This window comes from Apodemus sylvaticus, assembly GCF_947179515.1.
Source record: "Apodemus sylvaticus chromosome Y unlocalized genomic scaffold, mApoSyl1.1 SUPER_Y_unloc_6, whole genome shotgun sequence".
NCBI lineage: Eukaryota > Metazoa > Chordata > Mammalia > Rodentia > Muridae > Apodemus > Apodemus sylvaticus.
This window is the reverse complement of record NW_026263000.1, coordinates 231884-249077: the sequence shown is the minus strand read 5'-3', so window position 1 is coordinate 249077 and position 17194 is coordinate 231884. Positions and strand designations below refer to the sequence as shown.

General features: G+C 42.8%; 1 pseudogene; it reads left to right on the top strand.

Moving 5' to 3' along the window:
* Positions 1 to 16413, top strand: part of LOC127676092 (NT-3 growth factor receptor-like) — a 91976-nt pseudogene extending 75563 nt beyond the window's left edge.
* Positions 16414 to 17194: the final 781 nt, after the last annotated feature.

The window sequence follows — 17194 nt, the reverse complement described above, 5'->3', positions numbered from 1 at the left end:
GGTATAGCTGGGTCACATCATGATTCAGTTTTAGCTTTTTGATGAATTATGATACTGGTTTTCAGACTGCTGCTATCTATTTTATTCCCATCAATAGTGAACGAGGGCTTCCCTACATCCCCATTAGCAACAGTGGATGAGGGCTCTCCTTCCCTACATCCCCACTAGCAACAGTAGATGAGGGCTCCCTTTCCCTACAACCCCACAAGCAACAGTGGATGAGGGCTCCACTTCCCTATAGCAATAGTGGATGAGGGCTCCCCTTCCCTATATCCCCACTAACTAGAGTGGATGAGGGCTCCCCTTCCCTACATTTCCACTAGCAACAGTAGATGAGGCACTAGCATTTGTTGTCAACTGCTATGTTGATTTTAGCCATTTTCACCTTCTGAGTGTGTGAGACAAAACTCACATGGTTACATCAGAAGATGCAGAAACCTCCTTTAACAAAATCCACTATACTTTTCATGACAAAAATACTATACAGAGTAGAACATACCTCATCAAAGTAAAGGCTTTGTATGACAAACCCATAGTTAGCATTACCCTAAGGGAAGAAGAACTTGAGACAATCTCATTTGAATCAGAAACAAGAGAGCTGCCCACAACTCCCACTCCCTTCCAATTCTCAGAGCACTACTTGGAGTAATAAAGAGAAACAGAAGAAATTAAAGGGATACAAATAGGAGATGTCAAATTTTCCCAATTTGCAGATGATATTACATTTGATATTATATATAAAAGTTCCCTAAAATTCCACCAGGAAACTTTTAGAAGTAACAAAAACAATTACAGCAAAATGGCAATATACGAAATCAACTTATAGCAACCAGTAGCCTTTCCATACACTGACGACAAACACACTCAAAAAGAGATCATAGACACATTTGAATTTCCGGTATTCTTGATACTAAAATACTTTGACTGTAACCCAACGAAGGAGATGAAAGACCTCTTCAGTGAAAGCTTCTGGTGTATGTAGAGATGGGAGCGATGCTCAGAGATAGTGAGACAGCCTATGTTCATGGTTCAGTAAAATCATTATTTTGAAAATGACTGTCTCACAGAAAAGCAATTTATAGTTTCTATGCAATTCTAATTCAAATACCCACAGCATTCTTCTCAGGAATAGAAAAAAACAACCTAAAATTTGTATGGGATCAGAATAGACTCTGGGTAACCAAAGCAATTCTGAGAAAAAAATGTTACCAAGGGACTGCTATTGTAAATTACAAGGTATATTATAGAGCTATAGCAATACCAACAATGTGGTACCAGAGTTAAAACAGACATGTAGAGCAATAGAAGAAAACAAATGACCCAAATATGAACACTTGTAATACTATACCTATCATATATTTGATAAAGAGGCAAACACGCACACAAACACACATACACACACACACACACACACACACACACACACATTGGAGAAAAGGCAGCATCTTCAACAAATTGTGCTGGGAAAACTTCCCTTCTGCATGCAGAAGAATGAATTTATCCTCATATTTATCACCCTGGAGAAATATCATCTCTAAGTGGATCGCAGATCTCATTTTGAAACCTGAATGCTAATTATGCTAGGAAAAAAAAAAACAAAGCCAAACATAGGTAGTACCCTATGAGATATTGGTGCAGGAACGGCCTTTTTGAGTAGGATTCCATTAGCCCAGGAATTAAGGCCCAACAACTGACGATAGGATTTCATAAAACCCAAAGACTTTCATATGGAAAACAATGAAAGGAATGAATTAAACAATGAAGTGAAGAAGAAACCTGGAGATTGGGAGATCTTTGCCAGTTTCATTGTGAATAGGAGTTAAGAGTTTATATGTGATCATGGTGGTTTGAAGGTACATTCTATTATGGTGGTGACTTTATGATGGTTGGAACACAAAAAAGCTGGTCATATTACATTACAGGATTAGAGATACGTGGTGATCCTCAGTTTGCTTTCTCTTTATAATTCAGTTCAGGATATTGCAGTCCATGGGATGGTCTCATCCATATTCAGGGCAGGTCTTCCCTGTTTTTTTAGGCCCTTGGCACATAGAGGTGTGTCTCCATGGTGTTTATTAGTCCAGTCATCAAGCTGACAGTGATGATTAACCATTACACTCTTTCAGACTTTGGATGGACTTCTGTTTGTTCAGGGGCAATAGTGACTTCTTGTTGGGATTGCTAGAAGGAGCAGATACCCAGAAAAGGTTGGGTGCCTTCCCATTCCTTTTGACTGAAATAGCCTGAAGAATAAGGAGAAGTTGTGGATGCTCTCAGGCTAAGAAGATGATAAACTGTGTGGCTGTTTGTACTTTCCACCTGAGCTGTCCTAGTCATCAGGAACATGATTCCTCTCTCTGAAACCCACTCATTTCCTGCACACTGACAAATGCTGATGCTTGCCTAACTATTTTAGAACTTTCCAGTTGTCAAAAATATCCAGTGCTTAAAAAATACTCAGTGACCCAAGTGCCTATTCTCCAGGTGCCAACAGATCAATTCCCCTCAATACACCAGAGGGAGAATCATGTTCCCCTAATGGCCCTTGCATTCAGATTCAGCCTGTGCTCTTTAAGGGTTTGGAGGATTGATTAGCACTGTTTGTCACTCTCCTAATACTCCAGTAGATGAGGGATGTGACTTATTCTAAATTACAAGGAGAATCTGTGCAGAATTAGAGCTTTGAACTTGACTCTTTCCCTATCAGCTCTTCTTCACTGGGGTGAACACTCCCATAGGACAGGGACAGCCTTATTCATCTTTCTATTAAAAGTATCCAACCACATCCAGATACCGAATGGGTGATCATTTAGGAGTTGCTGGATTCATGAAGGAATAAAGCTGATCCCACATGGGCTTGGAATGTATTTTGGAAATAACTAGCTACCTATTCACCCAGGGAACATGTATTTGGGAATTAGTCTGAGGTATTGTGGATGCAGTGAGATACAAAACAGGTTACATCTCTAGCCTCAATAGAGCCTTTTTCTTTTAAATCTGGGAAGACAAGGAAACAAATCAATCTGAATATTTAAGGTGTTATGAAATAGTAATAAATTCTAGACAGGAGAATGCACCTAGTAAAGGGATGCACATTATCAAGACAGGATTGTAGTGACTTTGGTGTAGGTGATGGCCAGAGAATGCTCTACAGTCTCTTAATGAATTCAGGGGAACTCATCTTTACAGATAGTTTGGGAGAGAATTTGGAAGGCAAGCAAGACAGTAAGGGCAAAAATTTTCAAGGCAGGTCCAGTCTAGTCACACTAGTGAGCTAATACACATCAAAGTCTGTGGGTGGATAGGGGCAGAGGGTGAGGGCAGGAGTGACCTCACAGGATGATGGAGACACATAGGCTGAGTATGGCTTTACTGATGACAAGGGGGCAGATGACATTGTAGAAGGTGTTGGGTGAACCCAAGGTTCATGGGTCTTTAAATTCCAATACAGCCAGAAGCCATAGGAAGGTTTTAAGGAGAGGAACAACTCAGCTTGACACATGTAAGAGTCTCATTGCCCAGTGATTGAGTGAAGTAGAGTTTTTCAGTGAAATTATTACTTTTGAAACTAAGTTCATGAACTTAATACTATTTATTTATTATTTTATTCTTTTGTGATATTACATAACCTCCTCTTTCTTTTACTGCTCTTAATGTTTTTATTTTACTTGCAAGCACATGTGTGTTGTGCACTCGTGTGTGTGGACATGAGTGCATGAGTGTTCATGTGAGTATGTGAGCACATGAGTATGTGAGTGTGTATGTGCACCTGTGTGTGGAGTTCAGAAGCTGCTGTTGAATGTTTTCCTCGGTTGAATCTGGAGCTCACCAGTTTCAGTTATTCTGACTAATCAACTTGTTCTAGGAATCCTGTGTTTCTGCCTCTGGAGTGCTGGGATTAGAGGTGGGGTCCCGGGCACTTGGTATTTACAGCATTTTATAGTCTGGGGATGCAAACTCCCATCCTCATGCTTGAGTGGCCAACACTTAGCCAGCTGAGCTGCCTCCCCAGGCTCCTTCCCTTATTACTTTTTAATTTCAAATTTTTTCTGGTGTATATTTGTGACACGCATTGAAGGGTTCCATTAAGATAGCCTATTTCAAGTGTAACATGTGTTTGATCATATTCATTCCCAGATTGTCTTCTCTCTCCTCATTCCGGAGTTGCTGTCCTACTCCCATTTCTTCCTTCACCTTTCTTCTGGTTTCATGACTGTCTCTATATCTGTCCCTGTCTCTCTGTCTTCAATCCTATCTCTGTCTCTCTCTGTGTCTGTCTCTCTGTCTCTGTCTCTGTCTCTGTCTCTCTCTCTCCTCGTTTTATACATCTATATGAAATCTAGGATCCTTGAATGAGAGGAAACATGATGACTTTTTATCTGATTCTGGCTTATTTCATGGAGGAGCAGCAAGGGGCTCACTGGACTCAGCCCTGGGAGGGAGCTGGGCCATCCACTGTTCAGGGATTCCTTCCCCTCTCTTCTTGACCACAGGAGACTGGAACAGAACTTCTTCAACTGCAGCTGTGACATCCGCTGGATGCAGCTGTGGCAGGGACAGAGGGAGGTGCGGCTCAACAGCCAGAGCCTTTACTGCATCAGTGATGATGGCTCCCAACTCCCCCTCTTCTGCATGAACATCAGCCAGTGTGGGGAGTGAGCTTCAGTACTGCCAGGTCTGGCTGGTATCCCACACCCCCTAGAGAAGGGCTTGTGCTGCGGGCTGGCCAGGACCTCTTTGCCAGCTGTCTCCAGCCTTGACCTCTGCAGTTGATACAGATGAGACCAAGATTTGCCCTTCCTGGTCCTGTCTGTCTTGAGCCAGGTACGGCAAGGTTAGTCCTAGAAAGAAAGGCAAAATGGAATCCATGTGCCCTTCTTAGCTGATCCCTTTCTCTCTGAGTCACCTGTCAATCAAGCATGAAGAAGCATGTTTTAATGTGCAGCCTCTAGACTTACTATATTGGGAGCTTATGTGGTGTTTTCTAGGACATCGCTTCTATGCCCAACTAGACTAGAGAATGGAACCCATAGTTCCTATGGGATCTGGACACACACACACACACACACACACACACACCAGTTTGTAATACAGTACTCCAAGTTGTTTGAAGCTACAGGTATGGTTGCTAGAATGGCATTCCATGAACAGGAGCATCACTCAGACCTTGCTAGGAGCATAATCTGGATGCACTTCTGTTCTTAGTTCCGAGATCTTTGGAGTGGGAGCTGTCAGTCATCTGGGGGTGGGGTTATAGTTATTACTTTTCACATTGATCTGAGAAGAGTGATTAAAAGACAGAAGAATTTATTTTGGCTCACATTTTGAGAGTGGGGCCCATTATGATGAGGAAGCATAGCTACAGGAGGGCAGTTTGAGGCAGATGGCTACTTTGTAATCAGAGTCTGTATCAGAGTGAAGGATGAATGTTGGTGCTCACCTCAGCTTCTCCGTTTTTGTTTTTGTTTAGTCAGGCCCTAGCCCACAGGATGGTGTCTGCCCACGTTGGTCAATCTATTCTCTCAGGCATGCTTAGAGGTGTATCTAGGTAATTTTTGAGCTTGTCAAATTGATACTGACCACAACGAGGTCTGACCGAGTTCAGGGAAGTTGTGTTAGCTATGCCAGCATTGTCATTGGGCAAGGCAGGAAGTGCCACTGTGTGCCTGGAGGCAGAGCTCCTCTGTGTACACTCACCTGGCATTCCATCTCCTTCTCTCCTCTCTCATCTCAGATCTCCCTGAGATCAGTGTAAGTCATGTCAACCTGACTGTCCGAGAAGGAGACAATGCCGTCATCACTTGCAATGGCTCTGGCTCTCCTTTGCCTGACGTGGACTGGATTGTCACGGGACTTCAGTCCATCAACACGTACCAGGTAGGTGTCCTATAACCAGGCCCACCAAGAGTTAAGGAATGAGTATCCCTTAATTATAAGGAAGAAGGGGCAAATCATGATCCTGTTCCTCTGGGAAGAAATGTATAGACTCAGATTCTATAGAGATTAAGTATCTTGTCATTTTGATCTTTGTTGTGGTGCTCAACCTTCTGTGCATTGGTTTCCTGTTTTACAAGAGCCACCCAGTTTTACCACTTACTACCCAGTATTAATTTGAGGATCACCTGAATTACAAAGGATCTGGAACATTGTTTGTGTGTTTTCAGTAATGAGACTTCATTCAGCTTTTACTTCTTCCTAGAAGTGTTAGGGGTTAGAAAAGGAAGCCGTCCTTGTGTAAATGGTTGGTTATTGTCTTCTCATTGGGGTTTACAGACCAATCTGAACTGGACCAATGTTTATGCCATCAACCTGAACCTGGTGAATGTGACAAGCAAGGACAACAGCTTCACCCTGACATGTATTGTGGAGAACGTGGTGGGCATGAGCAATGCCAGCGCTGCTCTCACTGTCTACTGTAAGTGCATGCCATCATGGTGGACAGAGAGGTACCAGACAGAGGCTGGGATGGGGCAGATCTATAGCTATGGCTCATCTAGAGTCCCAACCCTGGTCTTTCAAGAAGGGCAGAAAGGTTGTCATAAGGCAAACCTCAAAAATACAGCCAAGAAAATTTTCTTCCCTTGGTGGAAGATTTACCTCTTTAGTTCAGTTTCATATTCAAAGATCTCCTAGGTTGGCCCATTTTACCTTTTAGCATCCATGAAAGGTCTCCATCTCTTGAGGGAAGCTCCAGCTAAGATAGATCCAAGATGCTTAGATAAAAGCACACATTTTTCACTTCTGTTGGCTGGTGGTGGGAACTCTGCTTCCCTCAAGCTTTTCAGAGCAGGGTGAGAAGTGGGATCCCCATCCTACTTCCTAGAAGGTTTTTCAATACATAGGAGACTCTGTGTCCTCGATATCAGCTTGCTTTTCCCCACAGACCCTCCATGTGTGGTGAGCCTGGTGGAGCCTGAGGTATGCCTGGAACATTGAATTGAGTTTGTGGTACGTGGCAACCCGACACCCACGCTGTACTGACTGTACAATGGACAGCTACAGAGGGAGTCCAAGATCATTCACATGGACTACTACCAAAAGAGTGAGGTCTCGGAGGGCTGCCTGCTCTTCAACAAGCCCACCCACTACAACAACAGCAACTACACCCTCATTGCTAAGAATGCCCTGGGTACAGCCAACCAGACTATCAATGGCCACTTCCTTAAGGAACCATTTCCAGGTGAGGCATGTATACATTTCTTCTGGAAGCTGAGGGATTGGTGTGGTGGTTTGAAAGAATGAACAGTACTGATGCTTAGTGACCTGAATAACTGAGCTCACATTGGGCCAGGGAGAGTCACTACCTGCATTTTGTGCAAACTAGGATAAAACCTCCATTTTCATGGCTACCACAGCAAACTCCAGGATCCTCCAGAAAGACCTATTGTGCAAATAAAGATGTTCTGTATTGTAGCAGAGAAATCTGGGACTTTAGAGATGAATGATACGGTAGAGAATCTTGACCCAGTGTTTTACTTACCTAAGGATGCTATTCAAGACTTGAGAGTATACTTTTATGAAGCCCCAGTTTCCTCAGCTGTGAAATGGGCACAAGTACAAGTGCAATGCTCCACTAAGAGTTTTATGGCTTTTGAATGAGTTAAGAGGCAGGCTTGGTTTATGACAATGGTTCATTGATCTCCATTGCTGTGAACTTCAGCTTTGATCACAGTCAACCTCATATTTAATGGATTGATGTCTTAACCTCAGCTGCAAGGCTTGCCTTGGGCCTGGCTCTGGGGCTGGGCTCTTTTCTGCTTTTGTTCCATGGTAACTTAATGCAGAAGTAGATGATGCTATCAGCTTCTCACAGTACAAGTGCCACACTGACTGGAGCCAATAGTTATAGTAATGGAAGAACTCTGAACTTGGGGATGTGATTCTGCCTCTTTCATTCTGTCCAAATACCCTCCTGAAGTTGGAGAAGAAGAAAAGTCCAAATGCGCTTAAAGAGAGAGCCTACCACAATGTTTCATGATGGGTTATTCACCTGATAAGTTTCTGCCCTTGTGGCTGTGTTTTTTTTTTTTTTTTTTTTGGTGACTTCTGTGATTTGTGCTGAGGGCAGACTAGGAGACTTCCTGATCTTCAATCCTCAGAAGTCAGAGGTTCTAACGGGATAGAGAAGTGTATGGAATTCTATTACACAGTTCCAAAATAGGAAGGCATCAAAAGCTGGCACCATGCTACATCTGTTTGGAGGTACGTGAGGTCATAGCTACAAATAACCATGGAGTGTTGGCTCTGGAAAGCTTATTTATATCAGTGTATGGGAAGGAGCGCTAGGGCCCCACAAGTGACACTGGAGAGAGAAGTGGGGCTGCAGGTAGTTCTAAAGGCTTGTAACTGATGTCCTGGATGACACAGCCACACCAGAAATGGTCTAGAATGTGCTCATAATTGAGACTCTAGCAGTTTCTATATTCTGACCTTCCCCCTCGCCCCAACATCACCAAAGTATACTCAAAGAAACCTCAAGACATTTTTCATCATGGACCACAGTGGGATCTCTTTGGGATAAAAGATGCATCCTGTCTTGCACTGTGATATTAGTGGCTTTTGAATATGGCGATAATTGTAGATTGAATCAGAATTTCTGTTTCCAAAGGGAAGCTCTTAGGACATGGAGAGCACCCTGGAACATTACAGAGGGAGGTGAGATGCTCAGAGCTCCTTCCTCCAGAGAGTGCTCTGAAAGTTCCTGGACAGCAAGGGCAATGGGGGACAGGAAGGATATAGTCCTTGGTTTACCCTCTCCCCTTCCAGGAGAGAATAGTGTCTCAATATCCTAAGCCATGTAGACACAGGCCCTGTACACACACATATATTCATAGTTGGTCGTAGATGGTTTGGTTTTCAAGGTTTCTAGACAAGCAGAGTCAGTATCACCTGGGACTGAGTCAAACAACTTAAAATTCAAATTCTCAAGTTTCCCTAGTTCTTTTGAAGCAGAGGTTCTGGGTGTGAGTTCTGAAGAGATGGAGTTTTTATTTCCCCGATGGCTTTGATAATCCCTCCTTTGCAATCAGCTGCCATTAACAATTGGTGACAACTCAGCTCCAGGAGGAGGGAAGAAGTGGGTTATGGAATCCCTGAGAGCTGGATAAAAGGGTGGTTCTCTTTGTGTGATAGTTCACTTGTTTTATGAACCTTTTTGTGAAAGGAATAGATGGATGATTCAAAGGCTGTGACAGGAAAGATGGGTTGTCCGTGTCATGTGACAATATATCTCAATGTTCAGAAGAGTAAATCATCTGGAGGAGCAGGCAGGGATAACCTACAACCCTGTAAGCTCAACCTTGTGAAGGCACTCTTGGGATCCTTCAGTGACCTGAGAGTATTAAAATATGATATTTATCATGTGTATCTTTTTCTTTCATTCCCCAGCAGCCACATGCTATTGTTAAGAGCCAGAACTCTGAGGTTGGGAAGATCCAGGTCACAGGCCATCTGTGATTCTCAGGACAGGTGGCCCAGTATGCTAGGATGGTGCTGAACACATGGGCAGTGCCCCGCACCTCTGTTTCTTTACCTGTGAATGGGCGTGATTGCCGTGGCCCCTGTGTAGGTTGCATTGCAGAGTAAATGAAATTCAGTTTGCCAAATGCTCAACAGTGCACTTGAACAAAGAAAAGTCCTCATTGTTGTTGGCTCCTGTTGTGATCTCTAGATTGCAGAGCTGAGGAGAATTCAGGAGTTCCAGAACAGAAGTCATTCTCAGTCCAGGTGGGAAATTCAAGCAGACAGTCCCAGAGCAGGTTAGGGTAGTGACTGGTGTTCAGCACCAGAGTTCAGGTGTACATGTAACTCCCTGTCAGAGTTGTCACCTTAGACACACTACTTAACTTGCTTCTCCTTCAGAAAGTTGTTTCAGGGGTGGCAGAGAAATGACTCAGTGATTAAAGATTCTTTCTGCTTTCCAGATGACCTGACTCTAGTTTCCAGTACTTACACTATACATCTTGAAAGTACCTGGGTGGGATCTGATGACCTTTAATGGACTCTGTGCCACCAAAATACACACAAATACTCCTAATAAAAGTAAACCTTGTTTTTTTAAAAGTCACGATGAAGAGTCGAGAAATTACTCCACAGGTACAAGCCCTTTCCCTACAACAGACAGGAGTTCTCAACCTTTTTAATGTGTGACCTTTAATACAGTTCTTCATGTTATGGTGACTCATACCTATAAAATTATTTCATTGCAACTTCATAATTGTATTTCTGCATCAGTTACAAACAATAATATAGATTTCTGTGTTTTCAAATGGCTTTGAGTGACCCCCATGAAAGAGTCATTTGATTCCCCCAAAGGAGTCATGACCCACAAGTTGCGAATTACTGCTTTTCAAGCATGAGGACATATATTTGAATCCCTAGAATCTATTTTGAAAAATTCAGGCATAGTTGTGCATGCCTGTAACCCCAGCACTGGGGAGGCAGGGACAAGACAGACTTATTCTAAGAGCTTCCTGTTCAATGAGCTATCTAGCTTCCACATGCATACACATGGCTGTGCCCATATAATGCTCTCTCTCTCTCTCTCTCTCTCTCTCTCACACACACACACACACACACACACACAGAGAGAGAGAGAGAGAGAGATGAGAGAGAGAGAGAGAGAGAGAGAGAGATAAACAGGCAGGCAGGTAGGTACACACACACAGATAAACAGGCAGACACACACACACACACACACACACACACACACACACGTTTCTTGCAGTATAAATGCTATCTGGCTCCAGTGAAGGACTTGCTAATTCATGCTCGAAAGTCATAGAATAATTTTTGAGATTACAGGATTCAAACGTTTGGCCAAAATATTTGGCTGCAGGAAAAATATTCTCCAATAAATGAGAGCCTGCACATAAATAATAGAAGAAATGGATAATGTAGATTAATCCAGCTCTTGTCTCTTTTCATGCTTCAAAATTCAGGCAAAAGTCCCCATCTCCTTCATTATTCCCTTGACCAGATCGTCCCCACTGTTATACAGAACAGGCAACAACAACAACAACAAACCAACCAATCAGACAACAGTTACTGCCATGCATATTTGCTAATAGACTCCACAGAAGGCACGCCACTTTCTGCAAATAGAAGAAAGCCAGCTAGTCTATGATGAATAGCTCAGTGGCTACAGCTTCTTCAAGGCTTAGCCAAGGGTCTGCTGAGTGAATAAATGAGTGAAGCAGCTGACAAGCAGCCAGTGAATGATTTGTCCTTATGTTTCAGGGTCTGGCAGGCTCATGACCAGGGCTTGGCATTGTGGTGCAATTGTCTCACAGAGGGATTAGCAGCATCCTTATCACCTGAGAATTTAGAGAGACAAATTCTCCAGGCTGGGGGACTGACTCAGTGGTGGACTTGTTCAGAATGTACCAGTGAGGGGCTGGAGGTATGACTCAGTGGTAGAGGGTTTGTTCAGAATTTATCAGAGCCTTGGGGTATGGTTCTGATGGTAGAAGACTTGCTTAATAGTGTGAGGCCCTGGATTCGATCTTCAGCAACGCATAGACTCTATTAAAATGTAGGCAGACCTCATGAATCAGAATTTCTGGGATGAGGACCACTACTCCTGATTTAATTTCACTTCATTTAGAAATAAAATAGGCCTTAAAAGGGGTAAAAGTCACAAAATACCTAGAACTTTCTTCTACCCTTCATTTGAACTATCCCATGTGTTGGTATCTCACTCAGCCACAATATGGCACTCAAAACCAGGACAGAGATATTCATTTAACATGGTTATTTAACGTACAGACTGCTGACATGTGATCAGTGGCCCCAACAGTGTCCTGGGTTCTATAGGATCCCACCCAGGATTAGACAGACATCAAATTTATTTTCTGTATGGTAGTCTCAGTCCTTTTGAACCTGGGATAGGTCCTTAGATTTTTTTTTTATACTTTTTAATTCTTTTATATTTTTGGAAAGAGCGTCATGGAAATGTTTCTCTACCCTTTTGGTCCATCCTGTTGAAGAATTCAAGATGTTGCCATGGCTTATCAGTGATGAGGTCAGCTTTATCCCTTGGTCAGATGCTGTTTGTCAGATTCTTTCACTGCAAAGTGACTTTTTTTCACCCTTAGCTAATCAGAATAAGGCTTGGAAAAGATACAAATAACTTGATTCTCACCATCTTTCCCATACAGCGATTTTAACATTTATTGATGATTCTTGCCTACACAATTATCTATTTAGTATTTCCCAAATGACAGTGGTTTCTGCTTCAGTTCTTTGTTAGCTGAAATTCCACTGTAAGAAGAACTCCCACTCATTTGTTCAATTAGACTTTTGCTTATATGAAGGATTTGTCGGTGTCCCTTTAATTCATGTATTTGCTTTCTAGGTTTGTCAGAGTAAAGCAGTGTAGACTGTATGGCTTAGAGAGCAGAAATGCACTTTATCTCAATTCTGGAGGTTGGAATCTGAGACCAACTGTTTTCAGGTTTGGTTTATCCCAAGGCTTCTCTCCTTGGCTTGTGGATTCTTTTTATTCTGTGTCTTTGCTTGCCCTTCCCTTCCGCTGAGCACATCTATGTCCTAATGCCTTCTTATCAGGACTTCATGACTGCATTTTCATGAATGTACCTCGTCTCCAAATAGAGTGATTTTCTGAAGTACTGAGATTACAGTGCATCTTTATCTTGAGGCAGCACAATCTGCAGTCTGTAACAAACTGTGGCTTTTATTAGTGTTCATTTGGGTTGTCTGACATCTTACCTGAGCATCGATGCCTGCTTTCTCTTCTTGGGACCATGCATCTTTAAGTGCTTTCTTGCTATCCTGAACACACGAGCACACTTTTTATTTTTCCTGTCCTATATCTGAAACAGTCCATTTCTCTAGAAAACTCCCCTTCCTTTCAATGGAGAATGATACCAGTCATCTTCTGATGATTCCTTTCATTATGTGCTCAAGTTTGAGCAGTGCTAGTAGAGTGGTTAAGAGCCCAGCTTTAGATTTGGATCAACTCTAATTTCTTTCTAGATGAACATCATTCAATTACTTAATCTCTAGAACTCTGCTATACATGCTCTAGGAAGTTACAAGGCTTGGATGACATAGCACTTGAAGGGCCAAGAGCATTCCCTGGCTCCTAATCAATGTCCAACTGAGGATTAGTTTTTATTATTGGGAGAGTCATTTTTACAGGCCAAAGTTCATTTAAAACATTGTCCACATGGATGATTAAAAAGGGGTCTTCCAAACTTCTCAATGAGCTGTCAGCATTCAGTTAAATGCAACTGAACTGTATCATTACTTGGATTTGCTCAGAAAGTTTTCTGAGGTATGACCATATTGTGGTCCTCATCTATGTAGAGAGATAATATACTAAGACATCCTAAAGGCTGCAAGAGTGAATAATCGTGGGTTTTGAGACCCCCCCCCATTGGACGTAAACATATTGGAGGAAGAAAATCCATTTAAGGGTGAGAGTTGGGCCTGCTCTGAAGTCCCATCTTCAGTGTCCTGGTACCCAAAGGAGGGATGCTGTTGTCAGGAATATAGATAGGACCTCAGTTCTCTGCCTCGCAATGAAACTAGCTGGGTTGTTACTTCCCAACTGGACTACTTCTTTGAGACCAGGAGCTACATATACAAATGCCAAAGTATCCATTTTGTAGGAGTGGCCCCATGAAAAGGTAGTGCTGTCATCTTCATGATAGGTAGGGTGACTTGGGAAGAATTTCTTGCTGTGAGAATGGGGACTCATGTTAAATGGGAGAGGTTACAGCTAGTACGATGCTGTCCTATATGACCCATTATATTTTTATTACCGTTGCTAATTGACATTTTGTTCTTTTTTTCCCCCAGAGAGCACAGATTTCTTTGGCTTTGGTAAGTTGGCTCCATTTTGGCATTGAAACTCTTTGTCCTGATAGTTTGGCGATTGTTAAATGCTGATTGCCTAGTAATTGTTCCTACCCCCTTAGCAGGTGAGGGTGTCTTAGTACATTAGGAAAAGGAGGAAGACCTAAGTCCACTTGTCTTGGCCAGTTGCCCTGTACCACAGGTTCTCCTACAGCACTACCAACCCCCTCATTCTGTACTGAGGGTAAATGCAACTGCACTGTTGTATCCTTACTTTGATTTGTTCAGAGAGTTTTCTGAGGTATGACCATATCATGGTCCTCATTCAGGTAGCGAGATAATATACTAAGACATCCAAAAGGCTGCAAGAGGTGAATAATAATGGGTTTTGAGATTTCCATTGATTCTCTCAGGTGTTCTTATAGAGAAAATATGGAGTCGGTAAACTTGCCAGCATTTCTCTTCTGCCTTAAGTGATCAAACATTTGGCCACAACCTACCTTGGGTAAAATATGTGTTTTTTCATGGGCTCACATGTCCTTGAGCAGTATCATTGAAACTCAGTTTAGAACAGTGTTGAGGGTAGGCTGGGCAATTCTTGAAGTAGTTGGCATTTAGTTTGTTTGTTTGTTTGTTTGTTTGTTTGTTTTTTGATTACTTTCCCATGATGGGATCAGCAGCAATCACTGCCATTCTGCCCAATTTCAGGCCAGGGATAGTAGAACAACCCTATGTAAGAATACTCTGGCTATTTGGAAATATGGAAATGCCATCCTAGACTCCTTAACTTGTTCTTGGTCATTAAAAAAAGCCTATAATCTCTCAGATGTCTCTTTAGAGAATTCAGAACTCAGATTATTTCTTGCAAGGAAGTGACTGGAGGTAGAGATGACACTTGGTGCTATTTCCTGGCCCATTGACTGGTATTTAATTCCAATTGCCATTGTGTTCTGAAACCAGTCTTAGGGGAATGTCTAGAGGGCTGTTTATTAAGATGGTGAGCCAGGGATTCACTGAGAAGTGAGAGGAAAACAGGGGAAGAAGGTCAGGAAGGGAGAAGGAAAGGCATGCCCTAGTCAGCAGGTAACGAAGTCAATGACAGCAGGGCAGCTGCCACTGTTAAAATCTTCTTAATTCTTCCACTGGCCATGATTCCAAGCCATGTTCATCACTCCTGTCCTGGACTTTATATTGTGGTGTGCTCTCTGGGCTGTGGAGTAGGAGGTGGGACAGAGTCTGCCATCCTTTGGGATTCTTTTTGTAATTCTGTAGCATGCATGAAGCAGGTAGCTACGCTGGAACTCAGTCCCTGGTAATGTCTGCTCAGCCAGGAGGGTGGACCTAGAGACTTGTTTACCCAGGACCAGGCAGGCACTTACTTGGGGCCAGTCAGCTAACTGTTGTCCTCTCCTTTGTATTTCTTTTCAGAGTCTGATGCTAGCCCTACACCACCTATCACTGTGACCCACAAACTGGAGGAAGACACTTTTGGGGTGAGTTACTACCTAGTTAAAAGGGACACATTTAAGGGTAGAGCCATTTTCAGACTTTGTTTGAGATGCTAACTTGTCCACATTGTCTCTCACTTGAAACAAATGGTAGAAAAAATATGCAATGAGGATTAATTTCCTTCACAGTGGTTTAAACTGTCCTTGTTTGATGGGAGTGCTTCATTGTTCGAAGAAGCCTTTGAAGAACCTGCTAGGAAGAGAACAGTTTGAAATTCCCAGTCCCTGAGGAGTCTGGCTGGGCTGGCTTGCAAGGCCTGTTACCTGGCAAATCTACAAAAACCTGAGCTACTCAGATACTGTCCTTATATAGTTTTTTTCCATGACTGGATCAGAGCCTGAGGTTTCCCTGGGGAGAAGTAGAAAGGCATCTCTTGAGTCCAGAGCTCCTGAACTTCTCTGAGTAGAAATTCTATGTAAAGATTTCAATGGGAAGATAAAGAATTTTCTTGCTCATTGAAACACTAGAAAGAAATTTCCCCCAATATTGTGATTCTAGAATGGCCTCAAGGTAAGAGGGACTCAGAATATTGAATTAGGCAATGTTCCCTAATGGATCAGATTAATTTATATTTTGTTAAACAAATATTTTAAAGATTTCTTAAGGTCACATAAAATGACTTCTAAAGACTTTACTTCAGGGATACCTGATATTTTGACATTGTGACATTGTGATGTATATAGATGTCCTGGGGTGCATGTGGGATGCCACATGTAGGCTTCTGCCTTCACACACCTAAACAGCAGGGTTTTAGGGGGATCCTATTCTGCTGAAACAGGTTTGTTCTCATTTGGGTACCTGCATTAGTTTTGAGTGTCTTAGGGCCTCATGTGACTGCTCTTGACTGTCTGTTTGGCTTCTAATAGGTGTCCATAGCAGTTGGACTTGCTGCCTTTGCCTGCGTCCTTCTGGTGGTTCTCTTTATCATGATCAACAAATATGGTCGCCGGTCCAAATTTGGAATGAAGGGTAAGGTATTGCTTTTTCAGTCCCAAGAGTTCCATGATTTCCACCTTTTGATCAAAAGACAGTATCACCTCCATCTTCTCTCTGATAAAGCCTCTGGTCATTGGACCTTGGTAACTCTGGTAGACCCCTGCCTGTGCCATTTTGGGTTATTATGGACCAAAGACTGTGTTGGGATCTATTGGAACCAAACAACAATGTTGGAAACTACTGGTTGTTCAGATGGACTTGTGTGATGAGCACAGTTTAAACAGGAAGTTTGGTATGAGGCAAAGGGCAATTCTTTTCCTTAGTGGGTGATCTAAGGGGCTGTTCATTTGAGTGACTTTTTCTCTTGTCTGTACCTAGCTTGGGAATCTTGTTGTGACTTAACAGAGTGAGGTGGAGGGTGGTGAACTCTGGTATTGAAAAACTGCCCGTGCTGTTGTATCTCAGCACGTAGCTCCACACACAGTCCTGGAACGGATGCCAAGAGCAACGTGTTTTCTAAATCTGCTGGCCAGCTTCCATGAAGAGAGTACTCAACCCCATTACAACAGAAGTAGTGCGCTGGGGTGTGGTGCTCTGCCTAAGCTCGCGTGAGGCATCTGGCATGAGAGGGGTTAATATGATGAACTAGCGTCCACAGATGTGGCCAAATGATTGGAAAGAAACTGGGTGTTACTGATTCCAGAACCCAATCTTGATTTCCAAGTGTCTTTCCAGCTGGGGCTGTCATGCATGGCTGATGTTGGCAGAGGTGGGGAGGGAGGGGGACTTAAGGTTTACTTATGCAGCATTCATTGTGATGTTTGCCGGTGGCATTACGAAATCCAGAAAGATGAACTCCTAAGGCTTTAATACTTGAAGCTAGTTTCTGTGATAGGAGTCTTGACTCTGGGGACCAGGCATTAAATCA